The following is a 21600-nucleotide window of genomic DNA, read 5'->3' as shown; positions in this document are numbered from 1 at the left end:
TAGCTATATCTACCAGTTGTGTGTTCTAGCCCTCTCATGATCAAGGATTAAACATGGAAAGTATACAACAAGCTTGCAGCTTCTGTTGAAACATGAATCTGTGCAGTGGCCACCACATACATGCAAGTACAGCATACACAGGGGCAGATCTATATAATAGCTGGCAATTAGAGGAAGGGACAAAAGGACAGTTGTCACTGTATAGTGATGAACTTCATTATCACGGCAAAGTGACCTAAATAAAGATCTTTAAAATAAACTTTAGCACTGATCCATAGCTATATACACCTGAGGTGTAATACATAAACAGGACCATCACAACATGAAAATTAATGTTGACTTTAGATTATCTTGGTACTACCGGCGTAACTATCGTATAGTTATAGTTAGCTACAATATTATTTAGAGAATCTTGATTGTTCATAATACCTACATAATGAATATTTAGTTACATGTGAATTTGCTACTATGGCTATATGCCCTGCATGTATATAGCTAAAATTTATAAAAGGGGGGGGGGGGGGGGCTAACTCAAGGTACTAATCTCTTGGGTAGAGATGTGTGAAGCACACTTCCCAGCATGCAAAGCATGCTGGAACTAGGGGGGTCTGGGGGCATGCCCCCCAAGGAAAAATTTTGAAAATAGATGCTAAAATACTGTAATTTGGAGACATTTCCACATAAAATTCATAATATTTTCTGCCTGTAAATATTTTATATACTGCCTTTGGATTGTAGGTATGGCTCTCTGAAGCATTTTGCTAATGGAAAAGTTTGGGTAGGTTACCGACAACCAAGTACATGATGCACCCCTCTCACAATTGTACAACACTGAATAGGTGCATGTTAGAATAACAATATTGAAAGTGGAAAATTTTGAAACTTGAACAATACAAGATTGAATCTGAGAGCATTTTCAATGGAAATTGTGTACCTGAATTAAGTATTGCCATACATACAAACTGCACAAGTAGATGAATGAAGCACTTTAAACAGACCAATGCACTTCATTGTATGCATAGGTGCAGGTAGATTTGGAAAAATTCCATAATATAACTAACTACATGTTTCCAGTGAATGTTCTATTAGAGTAGTTAGCTGACTGCTCTATTAGAGTATCTCGATCTTGTACACCTCCAATGCTGATCCGAGTCCTTGTTGCATAAACTTTAGCATAAATCCACTGATAATACCTTGGAAAGATGTTTATAAGGTGGTTTTATGAGTATTTGTATTATTAGTGATCATATAATTATGCTAAGACAAAATTTCATTATAATACTAAGCATATTGATCAAGTACGGCCTAAATATGAAGGGGGGGGGGGGACTTCAGCCCCCAAAGCCCCCCCCCTGAATGCCTCATGCATGTTGGAGTTACCATTATAGCTAATACTTTTAGCTATACAAGGGTAGCTATAGCAACCTCTTCATTGACTCTGAATCATTAGCTATGCCACAATTTTACTCTTGATGTGCAATATACAAAATGTACTCAACACCATCTTAAGCACTGGAAGAATCACAGGCGTTTAATCGTATTGACAAGTCACATATTGTGGAGCTAAACTAAAGAAAAACTTCGCTGAAAGACTTTGCATTCATGATAGCTATTACTGAAAAGTGGAGTTTTGAGTCACTCGATCATGATCAGCTGGTCTGGTAGCTATAGTTCATAGCTAGTATGGTATAGTATAGCTTTTATCAGTGGCTATGAAAATGCAGTGAAATCATATTTTCACAGGGTATTCATTATGATAACTGAAAATTCGTTTGAAAATTAGTTATCAATCAAAACCAATGAAAAAGTAATGATTTTTTTTTTTTTTGATAGACTAACCGGCTATAATTTTCAAAATAGCCTTGCCATACCTATTTTCATTGCATGAGTTTCATCATTATTATTAATCACTGCATTTTCATAAAGCTAGCAACAGAACTTCCAAAGGTTGTTCATTGGTTCAAGCATATGGTTCAAGTCAGCTCCAATGGTGTCACGTGCTGGCACGTGCGCATCAATCTTCTGATTGATTCAAACTCGGATCTACCGTGTTTTTCAGGTTTCTGGCGAAAATCAAAGCATTAACGTGATCAAACACGTGATCCGTGCTTCGAACTAGCAAGGCTTACATAATTTGCAGCATACTAGCAATACTTGAACATGTACAATGATCGGCAAAAGGTGCGAATATTCACTTTAAATGCCTTGCAAGTTCGAGATATTTGAATTACAGATCACGTGTTTGATCACGTTTATGCTTTGATTTTCGCAAGAAACCTGAAAAACACGGTAAAGGATTGACGAACTGTGGCCTGTCGCGTTGCATTTTCTTGTGGAATATGTGCTTCGTATCAGGTAAGATCACTTGTGTGCTTGTAGCTATATTGCTGGTGTTTGTTTTGCGTATTGGTGCTGATCAATCTTCGCGATATTTTTAAGGTGTCTGGTAATGTTTATAACTCGCACGAGCTAGTGATAACTCACGAGATTTCATTGTTAGCAGTGTTGTGACATTTTCTTGATATATTCCATGTAGTGCCTACCACGCTGCATGAGTGCAAAGCCGTTCGTCAAGCTAGTGGATTACTCTCATTGACATAGTAAGTCTCAGTAACATAAGAAGTTGTTTGTCTATCCATAGTTTCTAGCAATGTTGCTGGAGGATCAAGTAGTTGCTTATTTGTTTAATGCTGTCAAATTTATTTGGCTTTTATGTTCACAAGTTGTTATGTACAATCTGTGTGTAACTGTACATGTGTGCCAGCGTGTGTCTGTATCTTGTGAATTAAATGTCTTTACTTAGTATGTATGTTTAATACTTTATAGATATTTTCATGAGAAGTCAGACCAATAATGCAGCAGACATTAGCTAGGCCAGTAGCTGATGTACTTGCAAGATGTTATAGCTGGAGAAGCTTCTACTAATAGTCAAGGTGTGTGTGTGTGTGTTGTGTGTGTGTGTGTGTGTGTGTGCACTAGTGTACATGTGTAGCTGTAACATGGGTTTCCAGGGATACAAATGCCAGCCATCTGTTCACATCTCACTCAGTGGGTGAAGGTTCAGGTGGGACCTCTCCTCACCTGAGACATGGTATAGCCTCCTGATGGTTGAGCCCCAGGGGAATTTTCCTGTGCTCATTTGTGTCCCACTGCTGGTTCACTGGGTAGACACAATAGTCAAAGGATTTGCTTTGCCTCGTGTGTGTGTGTGTGTGTGTCTTCACCTGTGAGGCATGGTACAGCATTCTATATCCTCAATGTTGAGTTACGATTGTTCAGGCATCTAGTATAATACTAGTGTACCAAGGGGGAGTACAGTAGGACATGACATTATGGTAATTGTGTGACGTGTACATGTTATACATTTTTCCACAGTGTTTTGGTTTTAGTAAACCATGTTGTATTGTCAGATATGTTGAGCTCTATTTAGCTGACAATACTGCAGTGAACTGCACTGTAACAATAGAGCATTGTTTAGAATAAATCTTAGTTATTATTGGAATTCGATTGAATTATGTAACATGCTGGTGTACAGTAGAGTTATGAAAAGAATGTTAATTTATTTATGAAAGTTCCTCTCAAACAACCCAACTGTTATGTATAGGAAAAACCCTTAACTAACTAAACTAATCCTGTTGGTTGTTTTACAACCAGAAATAGACTATATGAGCACTTACCAATGGCCTGATCACTGAAAATGAAGTAGTTTGAACATTCAAGATAAAATTAATGATCCATAAGACATGCAATTATATAATGTTTGGTTGAAACGTGTGTGTGTGTGCGTGCGTGCGTATGTTCGTGCATAGTCTTTATACTATAGAGTATTTTCTACAAGGTAGCTGTATGTGTACTTTGGTAGAGTTCACTGTATTGACACTTTGGAAAATTCCAGTAGAAACTTGTACTGATCACATTTATTGACTGGCTACACTGCTTCAGTGCTGTCAGTAGCTTCAACTTTATCATCAAATATGTTGAACTGCTTAACAAACAAGTGGTACGCATCACTTGTTACTGTTCACTGTTATTTGGTGCACACAATCACGAGTTGGTGCTTGGCCCAGATGTTAGACTTGTTAGCATTCATACATAATAGTTAGGACTCTATGATGTCAGTGTTGTCATGACAACATGTCTTTCTTTAGGATGGTGTGATGTACCAGAAGTACAACAATAGAGAAGAAATAAGGATATCACTATTTGGTGAGTATCTAAATGTCTGTTTGTGTTGTGTTTGTATTGCATACATGTGTACGCTGTGTGTGTTGTGTATTTGCATTGTGCATGCGTACATGTTTGTGTATGTCTATGTGTAGTGTGAAGGATAGTTAGTCTTTGGTGGCATGTACTTTTGGCAGAAAATGCAAACCTAAATTTTACTGTTTTGTATAGGACATTACCTTATAAGGAATGACACAGGATGTGGTTATTGATGGTATTATGGCTTCATTGTTGCCATATTTAGTAGTGTTATTCCAGTCATGTACAGAAATTAGCCAATCAGATTACTTGTGTACATGTTAGTCTCATAAGAGACCCTGTTCATTAGGACCGTCTCCTCTGAGCTAAGGCCATTTGTTCTCATACCATTACACTATACGTTGCTATGCTCTTACTAGACAAATGCTAACAGCATCGTGGGGCGAGCCTGAGTGTATATATTTGAAGCATTGATGGCAGAAACAATGTAAGGAATTCTGGAATTGCAGAGTTCATAATATTTTATGGAGGAGAGTGTCTAAGAATCAATATAGCCCGTGCAAAATCACTATGACACATCTGCAAAGCTTTCATTGATGGTATGATAGTTGTTGATATAAAGGTCAAGTCTTTGATCTGAGAGTATTCTACTTAACTACCATTTTTCACGTCATTGCATAAATTCACGGTTTCTATGCCTTCTCCTTTCTGCCTCTTCAGGAGTTTCTGCATCCTTTCTGAGCCTGTACTGCTCCCTCCTATGTCGAAGACATTCCTCCGTATCCATTCAATAGTTACACGTGGCTCACTCACATGGCATAACAGTAATCTACACCAATAACTCTCGTGATATGAACCATTACACATACCAAATATGGCTAAGCAGTAGTCTACGCCATTAACTTCCGTGAAATGAACCATTACACATACCAAATAAATAATCTAACCATTACACATACCAAATATGGCTAAGCAGTAATCTATGCCGTTAACTCCTCCGTGAAATGAACCATTACACATGCCATATATGGCTAAGCAGTAATCTACGCGTTAAGTCGACTACACGCACTTGTATGGACTACGCACACCGTATATGGAGAATGGTCTGGAAGCACGTGTAAGGTATCCGCTTTATATCGTAATTTATTGTAATTACACCGCTGACTCCCTAGTGTGGGGCTCGCTCAGGCTCGCCCCAATTAGCCTACCAATTGGCTATGCATTACAAGTTACAGATATTCCATTAGGTACTGAAATATGACCTGCTATGTGATGAAGTGTAGTTAGTGATGTCCACATGTCATGTGGCTGGTTGTATATAGTGTAGAATATGTGGGATAATGGTCTCTACCCTGAAGGAGTTACCTGTACTGACTCTTATCACCTCAGTAGTGCACAAGTGTCTCAGTGTTTCTGTGGGTGTGTATACAGCAACCAAAGCCTTCACATGTGCTCTCTGTATGTTTTAGTGTTGTATCGATAATCTGATCGGGTATCGGTTTAACCATATATTGGTAAGATTTTTTGTATATCGGAATCGGATCGGATCAAAGTTTTAAAGTTGGCCGATATGATATAATCACGTGATATTTGTGCATGCGTGTTATTTCGATTGTTCTTGAAACAAACAAAAGAAAATGGCGAAGAAACGCTCCGTCATTTGGGAGTTTTTTGTGGTGGATGAAGACACAAAATATGCAGTTTGTAATACTTTCCAGGCGAAGGTTTCAAAGGGAGGGAGCAGTACAAAGTTGTATACAACTACAAACTTAGTGAGCCATCTCACTAAACACCCGGACGTAAATACACAAAATAGTGAAGGTAAAGCTGCCAAAGAAACTCCACCTCGGAAAGAAACAAGTAAAAGAAAAATCGAGCACCAACTCTCCCTACAGGAAGTGAAAGAACTATCGAAGCCTTGGGACATAAATGACACCAGATCTCAGCGTGTGCACAAGAGAATTGGTGAGAAGTTAGCAGTAGATTGCCAGCCGTTACTGATGGTTGAAGATGTTGGTTTCAAAAGAGTCCTACAAACTTTGGAACCTCACTACAAATGTCCAAGCCGTAAGTATTTTACAGATACAATTGTACCTAAGATTTCTACTGGCATGAAAGAAGTGTGTAAGCTGATTGGTACAGCCAAGTACATAAGTTTCACCACAGATGTATGGAGCAGTAGCGTTAGTATAATTTCTTTACTAAGTTTAACTGCACACTGGGTTGATGATACATTTGTTAAGGTTTCTGCAGTCCTGCATGCACAGGCAGTGTGTGGAAGAATCTCATACTGGTGAGCACATTGCAGCACAAATGGAGTGGATGCTTCAAAACTGGGAGATACCTCGTGATAAAGTGCATATAGTTATAAGTGACAATGCAAGCAATATGGTTAAAGCCATGAATGATGCCTCTTTTTCACATTTTGGGTGCTTTGCACATTCTCTGCAACTTGTAATAAAAGATGGGCTGTTTGTACAAAGGACCATAAATGATATACTTGCAATTATGCTGAAACATAGTGGGACACTTTCATCGTTCTTCAGTTGCCAACCACAATCTAAAAAGAATACAGGAAAGTTTAAGTATACCTCAACATAAGCTCAAATTAGATATCACTACTAGATGGAATTCCACTTTATATATGTTTCAATCTGTCTTGGAGCAAAAAATGGTGCTGACAGCCTACTGTGCAGAAAGTGGCACTATCCAGCAGCTTACACCCTATCAGCTGGAATTGATGAAGAAATGTGTCAATATTTTGAGCCCCATAGAAGAAATTACGCGTTCTATATCAGCTGAATTGGCTTCAATATCCATTGTCATTCCATACATAAGGATACTGACCAAAACACTTGAGAAGAATGAAAATGACAGTGGCATCCGTACAATGAAGGGGGAATTACTGAAATCTCTAAAGTCTCGGTTTGCAGGGATTGAAGAAAGAAAAGAATTGGCCTTGGCTACTTTATAGGATCCAGGTTCAAAGATTTTTTTTTTCGGGTAATATCATCAAGACTACAGCCAAGGAGATGCTGATTGAGGAAATGAGCAGATTTAGTGATTCCACAAGAGAAAGTGATGAGCCTGGTCCTAGCCAACCAAAGAGAATGTGTCCACTTAAAAGTGTAGTCTTACTTGATGTAATCTCAGAAATAATTACTGACTCCACTGGTGACACTCCTGCTACCACAACAGAAGTAGAGAAATTCTTATCTGAATTATAAGACCGGAAACCCTTACACATGGTGGGGCCAAAACAATAAACGGCTTCCTATACTGTCAAAGTTAGCACAGCATTAGTTGTGTCCACCAGCAACTTCTGTTCCATCAGAACGATTGTTTTCATCAGCAAGTATGATGATGTCTTTACAGTGGAACCTCTCATGGGAAGGCAGTAATAGCCGTTGATATTGAGAGGATTGATGTGCGCAATTCTTTGAAACATTGATGCCCATATATTCTGTATACTTTAGTGCACGGACTTGAAATATGGTTTAACGGATTTGCCACATCATGGCCAGCAAGATGGCAGCTAGTTTTTGTAGTCCCATCTGCTGCTAACTTACAGATGGTTTTACATGGCAGAAAGTTCCAAGGCTGCTGGCAAAGCTCAGGTCACTGGACGAGGGTGACCATCTTTGAAAAGGTTCGCCAGATCGATTCTATCTAAGAAACTTGTAGCAAAGGTGAGCAATATAGACAATACATGGTTAAAACTAACAATATAGCAACCTGGAAATGCTTTTTAGGATTTTCTCAGGGGCCAACGGGTTATATAATTATTAAGCTTTTTGCCACATTTTTAAAAAACGTTTATTGTAATGTCCATGCTGAAAACCTTCAGATATCAATATCGGTATCGGGATCTGTAATTTTTGTAGCCAATATATCGGTTATTGGTATAATGGAAAACTTCCATATCGGTGTACCTCTACAATGTATGAGTACCCTAGCTACAATACATGCTTTTACCTCGAAATAAATGATAATTATAATGGTGACGGTAATTTATTCTTACATGTGTACAATATAGCGAAAGAAGATACAATGTATCTATTACTATGATGTCATCACTATACAGCCAGTGCAGCAGGCTAGAGTCACACCAAGATGTTGTTATGGACAGAGAGGCTCTACTAATAGTTGAGGTGTGCATGTGTGTTGGCATTTGTTGTTTCCTTGAGCGAGAAGCTCACATTGCTCCAGTATACTCAGCTGTTTACACAAATGGGGACTAGATGGCAACCTGGTGTCCTGGAGTCAACTGGAGAAGTAGCCACATAGCTACAACATCAATGGGTAGAAAGCAAATGCCAACTGTCCAGGTGAAGGTCCAGATGGAACTTTGAGTGCTCACACTTCACCTGTGAGACATGGCACAGCCTTGTGTGGGTTACTGGTCATTACTACTTCAAGGATTTTATGAGAGAAATATCAACACAATGATCTAAACTTCCATTTTTACATGGTACAGGTGTATTTACAGCGTAATTCACACTACAGGCTAAGGCGGTCACGATTGGTCAATTGTCAGCACTAAATCATGACCATCTAGGTCCTTAGTTATAGCACAACAAAAATTACTGTATTGGTGTCATGTCTGGGCTACCTAGCAGTGTATTTCGAGACAAAACTGTGGACCTGGGGATTTGATAACATTCACTTAATGCAATATAGTAAAGGATTAAGCCATCAAGATGAATTCACAAGGTACCTGGTGAGATAGAGATATGTCAAACCTGGCCACACAAACATTGTCCCATACATAAAATTATTAGTTCATGTTACACCATGTATATGGTATACTATTTAGAGGAGGTGTATGTAATGGGCTTGTTTCAAGCAGTTGCTAAGTCAGTACAAGAAGTTATCTATGTAAATTACTTAGACTTAATGCACAAGGAAGGTTCTGTGTACATGGTTTGGAAAATATAGGGCTGTAGTGTTCCACTAACTATCTGGTCATTATTGAAGTGGAAGTGATATTTGTTACCGTATAGCGGGAAATTTTCAAAAGAATAAATTTTCGAAAAAGAGTGCTTGATTGGAAATTCGAAAAAATATTTTCAAAACAATGCCTCTTTATCCTGCCACACTGTAGATAATTAATTAACAGAGGAAGCTAACAGTGGTTGTGTTGATCACATACATAGCTAGAATAGAACCTCGTCTAGCTACCCTAGGGTCTTCCTTTGTAGGTTGAACCATGTTGTTTGGCGGACTTCGCCTCAGTGGCCTGCGGATCGAGCTTTGGATTGAGCCATAGCTAAGTACATGGCGTTTTTCAGCCCATATATATGTTTGCTGATAATTATAGTATTTCCTAGTAATTTCTGGTTTCTGGAGCTCTTATAGGCTTCAAGACTCGTGGTGTCACTCGCGCTCGCTCATATGCACGCACGTGGTAGCTATAGCTATATGGCTAGCTACTTGTGTGTGGCCCAGTGCCTAACTGTAATACATTAGGCCTATAGCTAACTGATATTAGTAGAAACTATGCATGCGTACACTTGCAAAAATCATTTATATATACCTAGCTAAACTTTCTTTGATTGTCACTTCATAGCCAGGATGTACTATAGCGAGTATTTTTGAATTTTTCGGAAATTTAACCTTTCAAAAATATCCTGCTATATGATATATTATCAGTTATGAATTAAGCTACTCCTACACTGATTACTAGCCACTTATCATCATCAAAGTCATCATAGTCTGGGCTTAACAGTGTGGTCAGACCCTAGTCTCTGTGTTGTGCTTATCAGTTGCTTATAGTATCTGATCAATAAATTCTGCATAGAGAGTAGGGTCTGGCCATGTGAGACTACATAACAGGCTGGCAATAGTGTTGAATGTAACTCTAGCACATAACAGGTACAGGCATTGTTTGTAAAACAGATTTGCATGAAAAAGATAGAGGTACTCTAATAGAACAGTCACTACATAGTATCCTAGTCTAACAATCGCAACATCTACTAAAACATAACACACAAGTAGCAAACACACGTGTATTTTCTGGTGTTTGAATGCAATGAATTAGACAGAAAATAAGCTCCCACGTTAATACTGATAGTGTTGCGTCATGTCTGCACATGACGCCTAGTATAAAAAGTGTGTTGTGGTGTGTTATAATTCACTCTAGGCCACGTATCTTGAAACAGGTTTGACCCACCCACCCTCCCCTGTGAATTTCTTAACTCACATCAGATAACCGGAGTGGACAGACGGAGAACTTTTGACTTTAAGATATACATGCACAAGAGTGGAGCTTTTTGGTGTTTTTTACCTGTACGGTCAAAAAAAAAAAAAAGGCCGGCAGGTTTTTCCTCGAGTTTCCTTGGGCTGGGTGCTCAAAATTTTTTTGTTGAGCTTATTTTTATTTTGCTAGCCCCCACTTCATTACTCATGCAGTTTTTTTCTGTAATGCAAGATCTGATTAAGTAGTAGTTAGTTGTTGTAAAGGATTTGTATGTATGTATGCTAGTGGTCAGTCATTCTTAATAGCCAACCTTCTGGGTGTGTGGGGGTATAGTATGGTGTGGGGGTAGCTATGTACAAGTAAACATGAAATTATATGGTGGCAATTATCAGTATCTTTACTGAAATGTAATGCTGATTGTATATTTTTAATTGAAATTTTTACTACCTACATAACTGGCAGCCAGGGCTGCCCACAGGATAGGTGGGGAGGGAAAATGGGGCATTTTGCCCTGGGCCCCCATCAAGGGCCCCTGAATAACTGTTTAAAAGATTGATATACTCTAATAGAGCAGTCACAATTTCAGAGGAGCAGTGTAGCAAGCTTATAAATAAGGAGATATGGTTGGTGAGGGGTAGTGATTGTCATTGTCAGCATGTAATGACCTTTTGTCTTCGACTTACAGCTAGGCTGAAGTTGTGATTCAGAGTAGAACCCTCCTTGTCCCTGGGGCCCCACTTTAACTCTTTGCCCTGGGCCTGCTGGCAGCTTGCTTTCAGGGAGGGAGGGGGTAGGACATGATGTCGCAATGCATATAGTTTTGCATAATTGAATTGAATTCTAATCATGATGAAAAACTAATGTACTAGCTTCTGTAGATGCCAAAGTCGATTGCATTTACTACTAGTGACTAAGAATACAGTGAAGAAACACATGTACCTGAAATTATGATCAGAATTTATTCTAAATAATGCACTATTGCAAAATTCACCGTAATATCATTAGGACTTATTCGGGGCTTAGTATATAAAGTGATTTCTACACTAGTGAAGTACGATTTCCAAAATAAACACAGTGCTAAACTTCATGGCTTACTAGAGTTAAGCTCTGGGAAAATGTACAGTATGTGTACGTCACGCAATCATCGTGACGTTATGTCCTACTCCTATAAGGCTGCAGGCTTGAGTTTGATGTAGCTTCAGTCTGAGATGTGCCTTTTTGCCAGCCATAGCAGTTCCATCTTCTTTTTTGTCTACCAATATAAACACGCATCATTACAATTATCACTTTAAACTGAGTAACCTTTTTATTTTATACCATTACACTAGTGGCAATAACAAGGACCTGGAGGAATCTACAGAGATATTCTATGATACTCCGGCCAAGCCAACATCTCTATGGTCTTTTCCAAGGATTTTGTGGTATTATAAAGTTGATGTCTCCAGACCATCAAGTTTAAGTAAAGAATTTGATGATGTGGGGAACTACATAACATTTGATGGAGTTGTAACTTGGTAAGCTGTTCTGTGTTAGTGTGTATATTAAGAGGTATAGTTTTACTTTTATGACATAAAGTGCAATAAATTTTTGACTGTCGGTAATCTCCAGTCCTACATTTTACCACTTTCTTACATATGTTACACTTCTCCTTGTAGCTGTTTTCAGTATAACACCTGCCAGATCAGACAGAACGTCACTGGTTCCAGGTAGAACTTCACTGGTTTCTCAATTGTTTATGAAGAGAAAATCAGAACAATAGAAAGATCTTACTGGTGAGTGTTAATTAGATTATTTCCTTTGCACATAAATGTTGAGGTTTGGTCAATGTCAGGAAAAGTTCAACACCTCATTATCAATATCAAATATTGTAACATGTGAATTACATGTCATACTGTATGTGTCTCACAAATCTTCCTAAATGACATTCCTAGCTATAAGAAGGAAGTGCTCAATTATGCATACCTCCTGTAAATGTCACAAATAATTGTTATTATGCTATTAGAATTTCAGTTGTCTAGCTTTATTGATGTCTCAGCTGTATAGTCTTTTTGTACTGTTCAAGTAATGGGTTGCCAAAGTTCAGCCTTTTAGTGTAGACCACCGATTATTGAATGATAACCATTTATCAAACTTAACACAGTGAAGGAGGTATGCAATAGGCATACATCGATAAAAGCTAAAAAGTATTGAAATAAGGGAGGTCATCTACACCTGCTGATATACTGGTGGACATCCAATCCTTAGTTATATAATAATGTTATTCCATAGCTCATGAGTGGTGACATGTTATTATCCACACTGTTATCTATCACACAGGGTACTTAGATGAGGTCAAGTCAGGGACCTGATGATATAGGGTAACATTTGATGGAGATGTGTACCTTGGTAAGCTGTTCTGTGTTTGTGTGTAGAAGTTTAGTTTGGTAGTCTATGACATAATTTTATTGCAGTGTTAGATTTTTTGACAGTGCCAATTCCAGTCTGGTATTTTACTGCTTCTAATGTTACAATTCTCCTTGTAGGTAATTTCAGTATAACATCTGTCTGGAATATTATATCTCAAACACTTACAGGGTGGAGGGTAAAGAACTGTGTTTTATCAGAATATCTTAGTGGTGAGTATTAATTAGAGTATCTTCTGTGTACGCACATGTTGTAGTGTTTGCATGTGGATTGGTCACATGTCAAGAAAAGTTCAACCCCAACACCTCAGTGTTTTCAATATCAACGATAACTGATCTGATAAGTGTAGCTATTTATATTGGAGGAACCAAATTAGGATGTTCAACTTTATTTTAACTGAAGATGGACAATATGTCACCAACATAATGTGAAGTCACTGAATTGTATGTCATGTTGTGTTTCACAAACCTGACATTCCTAGCTATGTAAGTAACAAGTGGTCAATTATGCATACAGTGGAACTTCTCTTATCCGGGCAGTCTGGTACATACTACTGTCCGTATCTCAGAAATGTCTGTAGCTAAGAAATGCAGGCTAATATGCTGAAGTAGCTGTTTTAATGGCAACAATGTTGTTACTGCTATCAGTTTGCACTTTACAGTTTAGTGGGTAGAGAAGAAGTCACTATAGATCATTCATGGTCATTCCCCTGGGTTATAAAAATGTATTATCACCTAGCAACCAAATGGTAGTTATCATTAGTAGAATAAACAAGCCGCTTAGCAGGTAAACACTAAACAGCAACCTTTAGGCTTCCTCCTTGTGCTAGTCTGGCGTAGCCGACCCGCACGTGTAGCGCGAAGGTCTGGTGACAGCCACATTCAGTACCTGTGCAGATGGAATGCAATTAAATTTGAAAATACGAACAAAAAATGTGGACAATTTCCAATAACAGAACGCGACAGCTACTGTACTTGCACTTGATGTGACGTCTATTTCCTTAGCAAACCCTTACATTTGTGCTGGTTGTGGAAAAGACATAAGAAGTTCGCCATGAATCGGGAATAACATCATAGAATGTTGTTAATTGGTCACTAAGCGATCTGATTGGACGCACCAGTTTTTCGTAAGGCTGGCACAGGTACTGAATGCGGCTGTCACCAGACCCTCGTGCTATGCGCGGGGGTCAGCTACGCCAGACTACTTTCATCTAACCCAAACTTGATAGACTACAAGCCAGAGCTCTGGATAAGGGAGGTTCCACTGTACAATACTTCCTCACAGAAGTTGATATTATACTACTTGAATACCAGTTGCCTAGTAACCTGGATAGATTGAATTCCTTTTTTTTTTTTTTTTCAAATACTGTAATGGCAGGTTGCGTCTATCCCTGCTAGGATTATCCCAGGATTATCCACCTGTAATGAATGATACAATGGACACTTGGGATTGTATCCCTATTTGTGATAGGATATATTTCCCACCAGTATCAAATGGTACATTGAGATTGGCAGAATAACCCTCACTGAAATACCATTTTGTTGATCATCTCATCAAGTGCTGTGGCCTACATAGTTTAGTATTATCAGTGTCCCAGTTTTACCCTTGTAACTTTAAAATAAAATAATACTGACCATCAGAACCACAACTGACTAGGTGATTCGCTACGATACTTTTTATGTCCATAGTGGTGTCACTAGCCTATGATGTCACTGTTGTCATGACAACATGTCTTACTCTAGGATGGCACCATGTACCATAAGTACAAGAGTAGAGAAGAAATGAGGATATTACTTATTGGTGAGTATTTGTGTTTGTGTTGCATAAAATGTCTACACTTTATGCTTGTTGCATGTATGTTAGGTTTGGAACGAATGTACAAATACATCCTCCGAAGCTTCTTTTCAAAATGTTACCAAAGCTTCGAAGCTTTGTTGCAAATGTCATATGTCAACTATTAACGACCACAATTGATGGTTCTTAGGGTGTACACTGTAGCACAAATTCCTGCACTTTGCTATAGCTCCAGTATAACCATTGTTTAAGCTACAATTACATCAAAAAAATATGTAAATGGTAGCTTTCACAATGAGTGATAATACTTGTACAACTGGTTTAACATGTTGGTATCCATGGTATCGAAGCTTTGGTGGGGTAAAACAGCATCCGAATGTTATGAGACTGAAGGAAGCTTTGAAGTTTCGAACTATTTGTCTCAACCCTAGTGTATGTGTCTTAGTGTATGTGTGTGTGTGTGTGTGCATGCGTTAATTGCATGCATGTGTAGTAGGTGTAGTGTGTATGTGAGTAAGTGTGTATTGTGTGTGAGTGCGTGCACGCTTACATGCTTGTGAGCATATGTGTGTGTGAGAGAGTGCACACGCGTGCATGCGAGCATGTGTGTGTGTCTTTGGTTGGCAGAAAATACAAACCCTGCTATTTTACTGTTTGATAAATTCATTTTGGACAGTACCTTATAAAGAAAGATGATGGTTGTTGATAATTTTATGGCTTCATTATTGCCATATTTAGTAGTGTTATTCCAGTCAAGTACATCAACAATTAGACTATGGCACACATAGTATGCTTTGAAGTTTAGTCATTAATGAGGTATTTAAAATCCAATAGATACCCACAGGTAGGTGTCTAAACTGGTTAGATACACCCGTGACAATATCGCATCATGTGCTGTGCTGGAGTTCAGTCACAACAGCCATCAGATATCATTACTAGAGTGTAAAGACAACATTGCTTGATCATAAAGATGATCGTATTCATCTAAGAAGTATTATTTTAGCTCTAATTTGGTATACTTTAGAGACCTTCGGAATGGCACATAATCACCTCGGGCTTTGCTCTCAGTGATTATTGTGCCATTCCTCAGATCTCTAAAATAGCGAAGATAACTGGATTTGTGCATACTTAACCAATCAGGTCAGATATGACCAATTTTGTGTTGGGGTATAGTTCAGTATGAATAGTTTTGATATTTCACAAACAGTACAATATTGTTACATAATATTGTGGTATAACCGGTATATACCATTATACCTCTACCAGGGCTCAACCCAGAATATTAACCTAGAGGGGGCAAAGTAAGTCGCTTTGGATTCTAGGGGGGTCTGGGGACATGCTCCCCCAGGAAAATTTTGAATATTTAGGTGTAACAATTTTGGTGAAATTTTACTGTGATGCCATTGAATATTGACCATTGGATTATACAACTTTGGGATCAATTAAACCTTTCCATTTCTCAAGGCTTTAGGTATAACCCTAGGAAGGGCAATAGCTAACCAGGGGGGCTTGTGCCCCCCTAGATTAACCCCTGCTCTACTGCTAGATCCAGATATAAAAGTACAGTACAGTTTCTAAACATTTTTTATGTACTCAAGACAGGCTTGTGTTTGCAAACTGATTGCAGTATGATATTATTGTTATATGAACACTTTTCATACAAATAGTGAAGCTTTAAAGAATGTTTTGTTTATTCCACGGTATTGCAGTGTTTAGAAATTAGATGGTACCAAAACAGATACCACGGTTTAACTAAAAACTTGGTATATTTTGCAGCACTGGTATAGTTAGTGATATCACGTGGCTGGTTTTAGTGTGCGGTGTGTGTTTGTGTGTGTGCTGTGCGTGTGTGTTATGTGTGCTGTGTGTGTGTGTGTGTGTGTGTGTGTGTTATGTGTGCTGTGTGTGTGTGTTATGTGTGCTGTGTGTGTGTGTGTGTGTTATGTGTGCTGTGTGTGTGTGTTATGTGTGCTGTGTGTGTGTGTTATGTGTGCTGTGTGTGTGTGTTATGTGTGCTGTGTGTGTGTGTTATGTGTGCTGTGTGTGTGTTATGTGTGCTGTGTGTGTGTATGCGTGTGTTACGTGTGCTCTGTGTGTGTTATGTGTGCTGTGTGTGTGTTGTGTGTGTGTGTCTGTGGTGTGTGCTTACATGCATGCGTTTGTGTGTCTTTGTGTGTTTGTCACTTCATTATATTATATTATATGATTCCTATGTTTTCACATTCACTCACACACCAGTGTTTCAGGCCTTCATAATATATTCTGCCTACACCATTACTACCTTGCTGGTATGATTCCTAGTAGTTGTTGTTCACTAATGCTCTAGTTTCACACGGCTGTTTGTCAGTTTGTACCTGTCCTAGTGTAGTGTTGGCATTAAATGGCTAAGTAATGGTCTTGTTTCTACCTATCATTGCGTCTTCATTAGCAATGTAACACCAGGAGCTTATAAGTGCCGGAGGCACAAATACAACACTCGAAGGCACTTGTAAGCTCCTGGAAACACACATTTACACTAAATTATACAAGATACATCTGCACGTGCATGTTAGCACACACACTATCACAACAGTGACAACGCGTACACATGGATGCACGCACACGCACTACACACACTTGTACATTATGTATGATATAGTGCAGCATAGGTGTAACAAGCACCTCATGGTTGTGGGGCCAGAGAATGGTAAAGACAAACTACAAGCTGGGCATACTAAACTTGGAGTCTGGAGCATGTCCCCCCCAGGAAACATTTTGAAAACCAGCTCCAGCTCTCTGAGATTGAATTTCAGTGTATTTTAGTAAAAACATGTTTGAAACATTCCAGCAGTGTATTCTTACTTGTGTAAGTCACAACCACTAAGAAATTAATTTTAGAGGTGCTTGTCACAATCGTTGATCTGAAGACTTTAAATAGCTAGTCAAATTATTGGGGGACGTGCCCCCCTCCCCAACCCCCACTTCCTATGCCTATGTGCATTACATCTATGATGAATGTGGGGAAATATAAAATTATTTGAGTGTACTTTTCCAGTTACAAAACCTAAGAAGAAGTTGGAATCAAATAATGATCTATTCCAGGGACAACTTCAACTTTGCAGTACATAGTAATTAAGATCAGATGAAAGACTCTGGGAGCAACAACCACCTGAACTGGAGAGGCAATGTTAAGAAGTTAAGAGGGAACAGACACAACTTTTTGAACAATACAAACTATTAGATAAACAGCAATATGAAAGAGAACTATTTAAAAAGTCACAGGGAGATCACCATCAACATAAGAAGGTAAAATATGACCATATAAGGGTATACAAATATTATGAATCTCTTTATGTCTGGCCAGCTGCTATAAGGGTAATCCAAAATAACTGGGTACTATATTGTCTTGATATGTGGCCTGGCTTAAATATAATCATTACTGTGGTTGACCACCAGTTCCTGTCATTTGCAAATGAATATAATTATGTTGCATAAACACAGATCATCTCAGTATTTAATGAGATTACCAAGCTCTATTACAAGTCTTGATACAAAATGACTAGTTGTTCATTTTTTCAAGATACGACTGTCGAATTTCGGATGGACAAGCAGTAGTACAATTGTGCGGAAGCCAGTTTTTAATACTTGCTTCCACCTGGCAGTGGTGAATTAAAAAGAGAAAAAAAAACTGTTTCAAATTTTTGTGTGACATGGGTAGAATTAATGCGTAAACTAAATACCTGATAGAAAAGGTAGCTCCACACTATGGTAGATAATCAGGTGAATAGTGTCTAACAGCAAATTCAGTCCCACAGGGCCAAGCACGAAGGAAGAGCTCACTCTGAGGGGCTAAATTTGTAACTTTCACTACAAGAGAGTCCCTGTTTGTTGTAAACAGTAGAGAACAAAATGCTTAATAGATTTCTGTTAGTACAAGGTGCTTTATGGTGACAACTTGGTTGTTTTAGGCCCTGTGAATTTCATGGTGAAGCCATACAAAACAGTTAATTATTAGAAACTATGGCTACGTAAATGGGACCATGTGGCCTATAGGTTCCGTTATTAGTAAGAGTTTATAAACCCTTGGTATTATGATATCTAGTGTTCGTAATATAAAATGAGAGGAGTGTCCTACTGCAGTATAGACTGTATTCTAAATGACGTCACAAAATAAAATGGCTACGGCTATTTGGGGTATTCTAACATTTTCGAGTGAGAGTTCCAATGGGGATTAATAAGATTCAGATCGCTATTCAATCCTGGAAGACCTAAAACTAACAGGTACAGTTATAAGGGTGTAAAATCTATTCTCTATCGCCGGGTTAGAAATTTTCAGCTGGTTTTCAAAATCTAGAAGAAAAATTATTGTTTCTTTCCTGTAATAACCAAACCTGGTAATTTCGCCTCGATATCTAGTTTGTTAGCCTCTATATCAATCTTTGAAATCTCGATCGCCATTGGTGATAATACTCGAAAATATAAGAATCCCCCAAATAGAAAATTCATGTGACATCATTTGGAATACGGTCTATAGCCTGTACAAACATGAATCTCAAAGTTATGATGCAATACCTATAGTCACTTTCAATGTGCTAGTTGGTCAGGGATGTACTCAGCGTTAAGTTTCGCTGACTGTTGTAGTTATGACTTCAATAAGCAGTCCACTGATGACATTGTCAATGCTCCTTAACACTTTATGTGTTGACATGATATCCTAAAGTAATCAAAGTTTTACTGTATTACTTTGAGGTTCACATTTATACAGGCTATACTGCGGTAGGACACTCTCCTCTCTTTATACTATGAACTCTTGATGATATGGACCATATATATATGTACATCAACCATAGTAGTGTGTAGATATGTACATCATGTTTAACTGACTGTTAATATTACAGGTCAGTCTTGATCCAGTCCTCAACATTATCAAGGATCAATGTTATCATCAAGGTTTTAGCAACAGCATTAATGATAGATGATAGTTACAAGTTTCTAGAACATCAGACACTGTTGAGTTCACACCCTCGAGCTCACACTGAGACTCACTTACTATGTACTGTATGTGATTGTGTGTAGACATTTTGTGTGTGATATAATGTGGTTTAGTGGATGTAATGACTGACTGTATATAATTAATGTGTAGTGTAATTATTGTGATCTTGTAATGATTATTAATTACATGGCTTGCTTAATACATAAATTAGAGCTTGTATGTGTTAGAGTAGAACTTTCCATCTGGATCTACTGTTGTTTGTTACCATTTTACAAGTTTGGATCTACTGTTGTTTTAATTGGCAACCCTTTATGCCTTATGGTGATGATTTTATTAAGAGGGTAATGAATTTCCACCATCCACAGTTCCGAGGGAAAACTTTGGGAGTAATTCTTAAACAATACCATTTTAATTTAGCTACTAAGTTTTTAAGGTGAAAATACTTTATTGTGAATTAGGGCCTACGTGTAAAAGATGCGGAAAAAAATTTCCCTCAAAACACAACTACTGTGTAGATGAAAATCTGTCTATATATTACAGGAATTTCTGACTACTTCCATTTGAAGATCTTAAGGAGCTGCTTTACTTGTGCAGGTCGTAGCTATGGGAACGAGCAGAGAAAAGGGGGTGGAGCAGTTCCCCCACTTTTATAAGTGGGAGGGGCAGTGCCCCCCTTACTTTTCCAATACCCAGTTGCCAAAGTAAAGCAATTATTATATTTAAATATCAAAAATTTCCTGTGAGGCCCAGACTCCCTAATATTGTGCAGTGTGCTTTGCACACAAAGTTATAAAACACTTTGTAACTTACAGCCACCCAACGTGACTTGCCCCACACTTCTGTGTACCGTATAGCCTAAATATTTCAAGGGGAAATTTTTTTGGGGTTTACAAACAATTTTTATCCTTGAAATATCTAAACCTCCATATATTCTAATACATGGGAGAAAATTACCAACATTGCACAACCTCAAAAATTTTGCCCCTCAAAATAATTAGGCTATACAGTACTATAATTATATTTAGAGGTGCTTGTATTATCATGAATCTACACATGTATAATTACACAGGTATGTCACTTACTACTTCAGTTATCACAAAAGTTTCTTTGTGGAGGTTTGTGAAGAATGTGGTTTACTATGGCTGCTCATTTTGTGGTTTACTAATAGTCAAACATGTTGTGACAATTAATAATCAGTGACTTATTATTATGAAAAATTATTCTGTGGGTCCTTAACTGTTACTAGTACATGTAGCAGCTATACATACATGAAGCTTATGCTGATGGAACAAATCAGCCCATTTAGAAAAACAAAGTTTGTTTCCATGTCACTGTGTGTTCATGTAACTGATAGCTTCTCATTCTCTTCTCTACCATCTGTAGTTATGGTATGTTATACTCTTGGTAGGCAATCAGTCCCCACTTATCGATAGCTGCAACAGCAAAATCAAGTATGGCACACAGATAGGTCTATACCATAAATCAGGAAAATTTTCAGCATAGAAAATTTTTTCATAGTAAAATTCTGTTGCAAAATATTTTTGTCACTTTCATATGCGACAAAAAAAGTTTGACAGAATAAAGTTAATGTCCTGTAATTTATTATCAACTCATATTTATTGTAGTGCATGCATCCACTGTCATTTCTGGCAACACATGTAAAGGATGAGTGGCATAAACAGTGGATAGTAGCTAATTTGTCAATTATTTGTATGTGAAAATTTTTCATATTAACTAATAATTTGTCGTTTTAATTTTCGTTGATACAGAGTGTGAATACAAAGTGTGAATAACCAACCAAGAAATGGCTAAAAAAGCAAATCAACCAATCAAGATGTCCGCAAAAGGGATGATAAAGCACCTCTGAAAGCTAACTTTTAGCATACACGAGAATTTACTAGTATTTTGCAGTAGACTAACAAGAATCAAGGCTCTTTTATAGGTGAAATCAAGTGATCAAAACAAAAATAATTTCGGCAATCAAAATTCTCAGTGATTCCGGTTGCAAGTGTATCAACTGGCGGTATGG

The 21600-nt window shown here is 38.0% G+C and overlaps 1 long non-coding RNA gene across 11 annotated transcripts; it reads left to right on the top strand.

The window, feature by feature from the left end:
- Positions 1 to 2228: 2228 nt before the first annotated feature.
- LOC136257940 (uncharacterized) lies at positions 2229 to 21537 on the top strand. Of its 11 annotated transcripts, XR_010702371.1 has the most exons (13): positions 2229 to 2355; positions 2537 to 2600; positions 2827 to 2933; positions 4149 to 4206; positions 11731 to 11916; positions 12058 to 12174; positions 12719 to 12787; positions 12853 to 12924; positions 12976 to 13017; positions 14548 to 14605; positions 17634 to 17884; positions 19477 to 20686; positions 21341 to 21537. It is a non-coding gene; the product is annotated as an uncharacterized lncRNA (long non-coding RNA). The 11 variants fall into 11 exon arrangements; XR_010702376.1 differs by lacking the exon at positions 12853 to 12924 and having other exon boundaries at positions 14494 to 14605; XR_010702374.1 differs by lacking the exon at positions 12853 to 12924 and having other exon boundaries at positions 12925 to 13017; positions 14494 to 14605.
- The last annotated feature ends 63 nt before the right edge of the window (positions 21538 to 21600 follow it).

The sequence above is a fragment of the Dysidea avara genome, chromosome 6, assembly GCF_963678975.1.
Source record: "Dysidea avara chromosome 6, odDysAvar1.4, whole genome shotgun sequence".
In the NCBI taxonomy this organism is placed as follows: domain Eukaryota; kingdom Metazoa; phylum Porifera; class Demospongiae; order Dictyoceratida; family Dysideidae; genus Dysidea; species Dysidea avara.
Note: the sequence above shows the minus strand (reverse complement) of the source record. Positions and strands in the feature narration are given on the sequence as shown.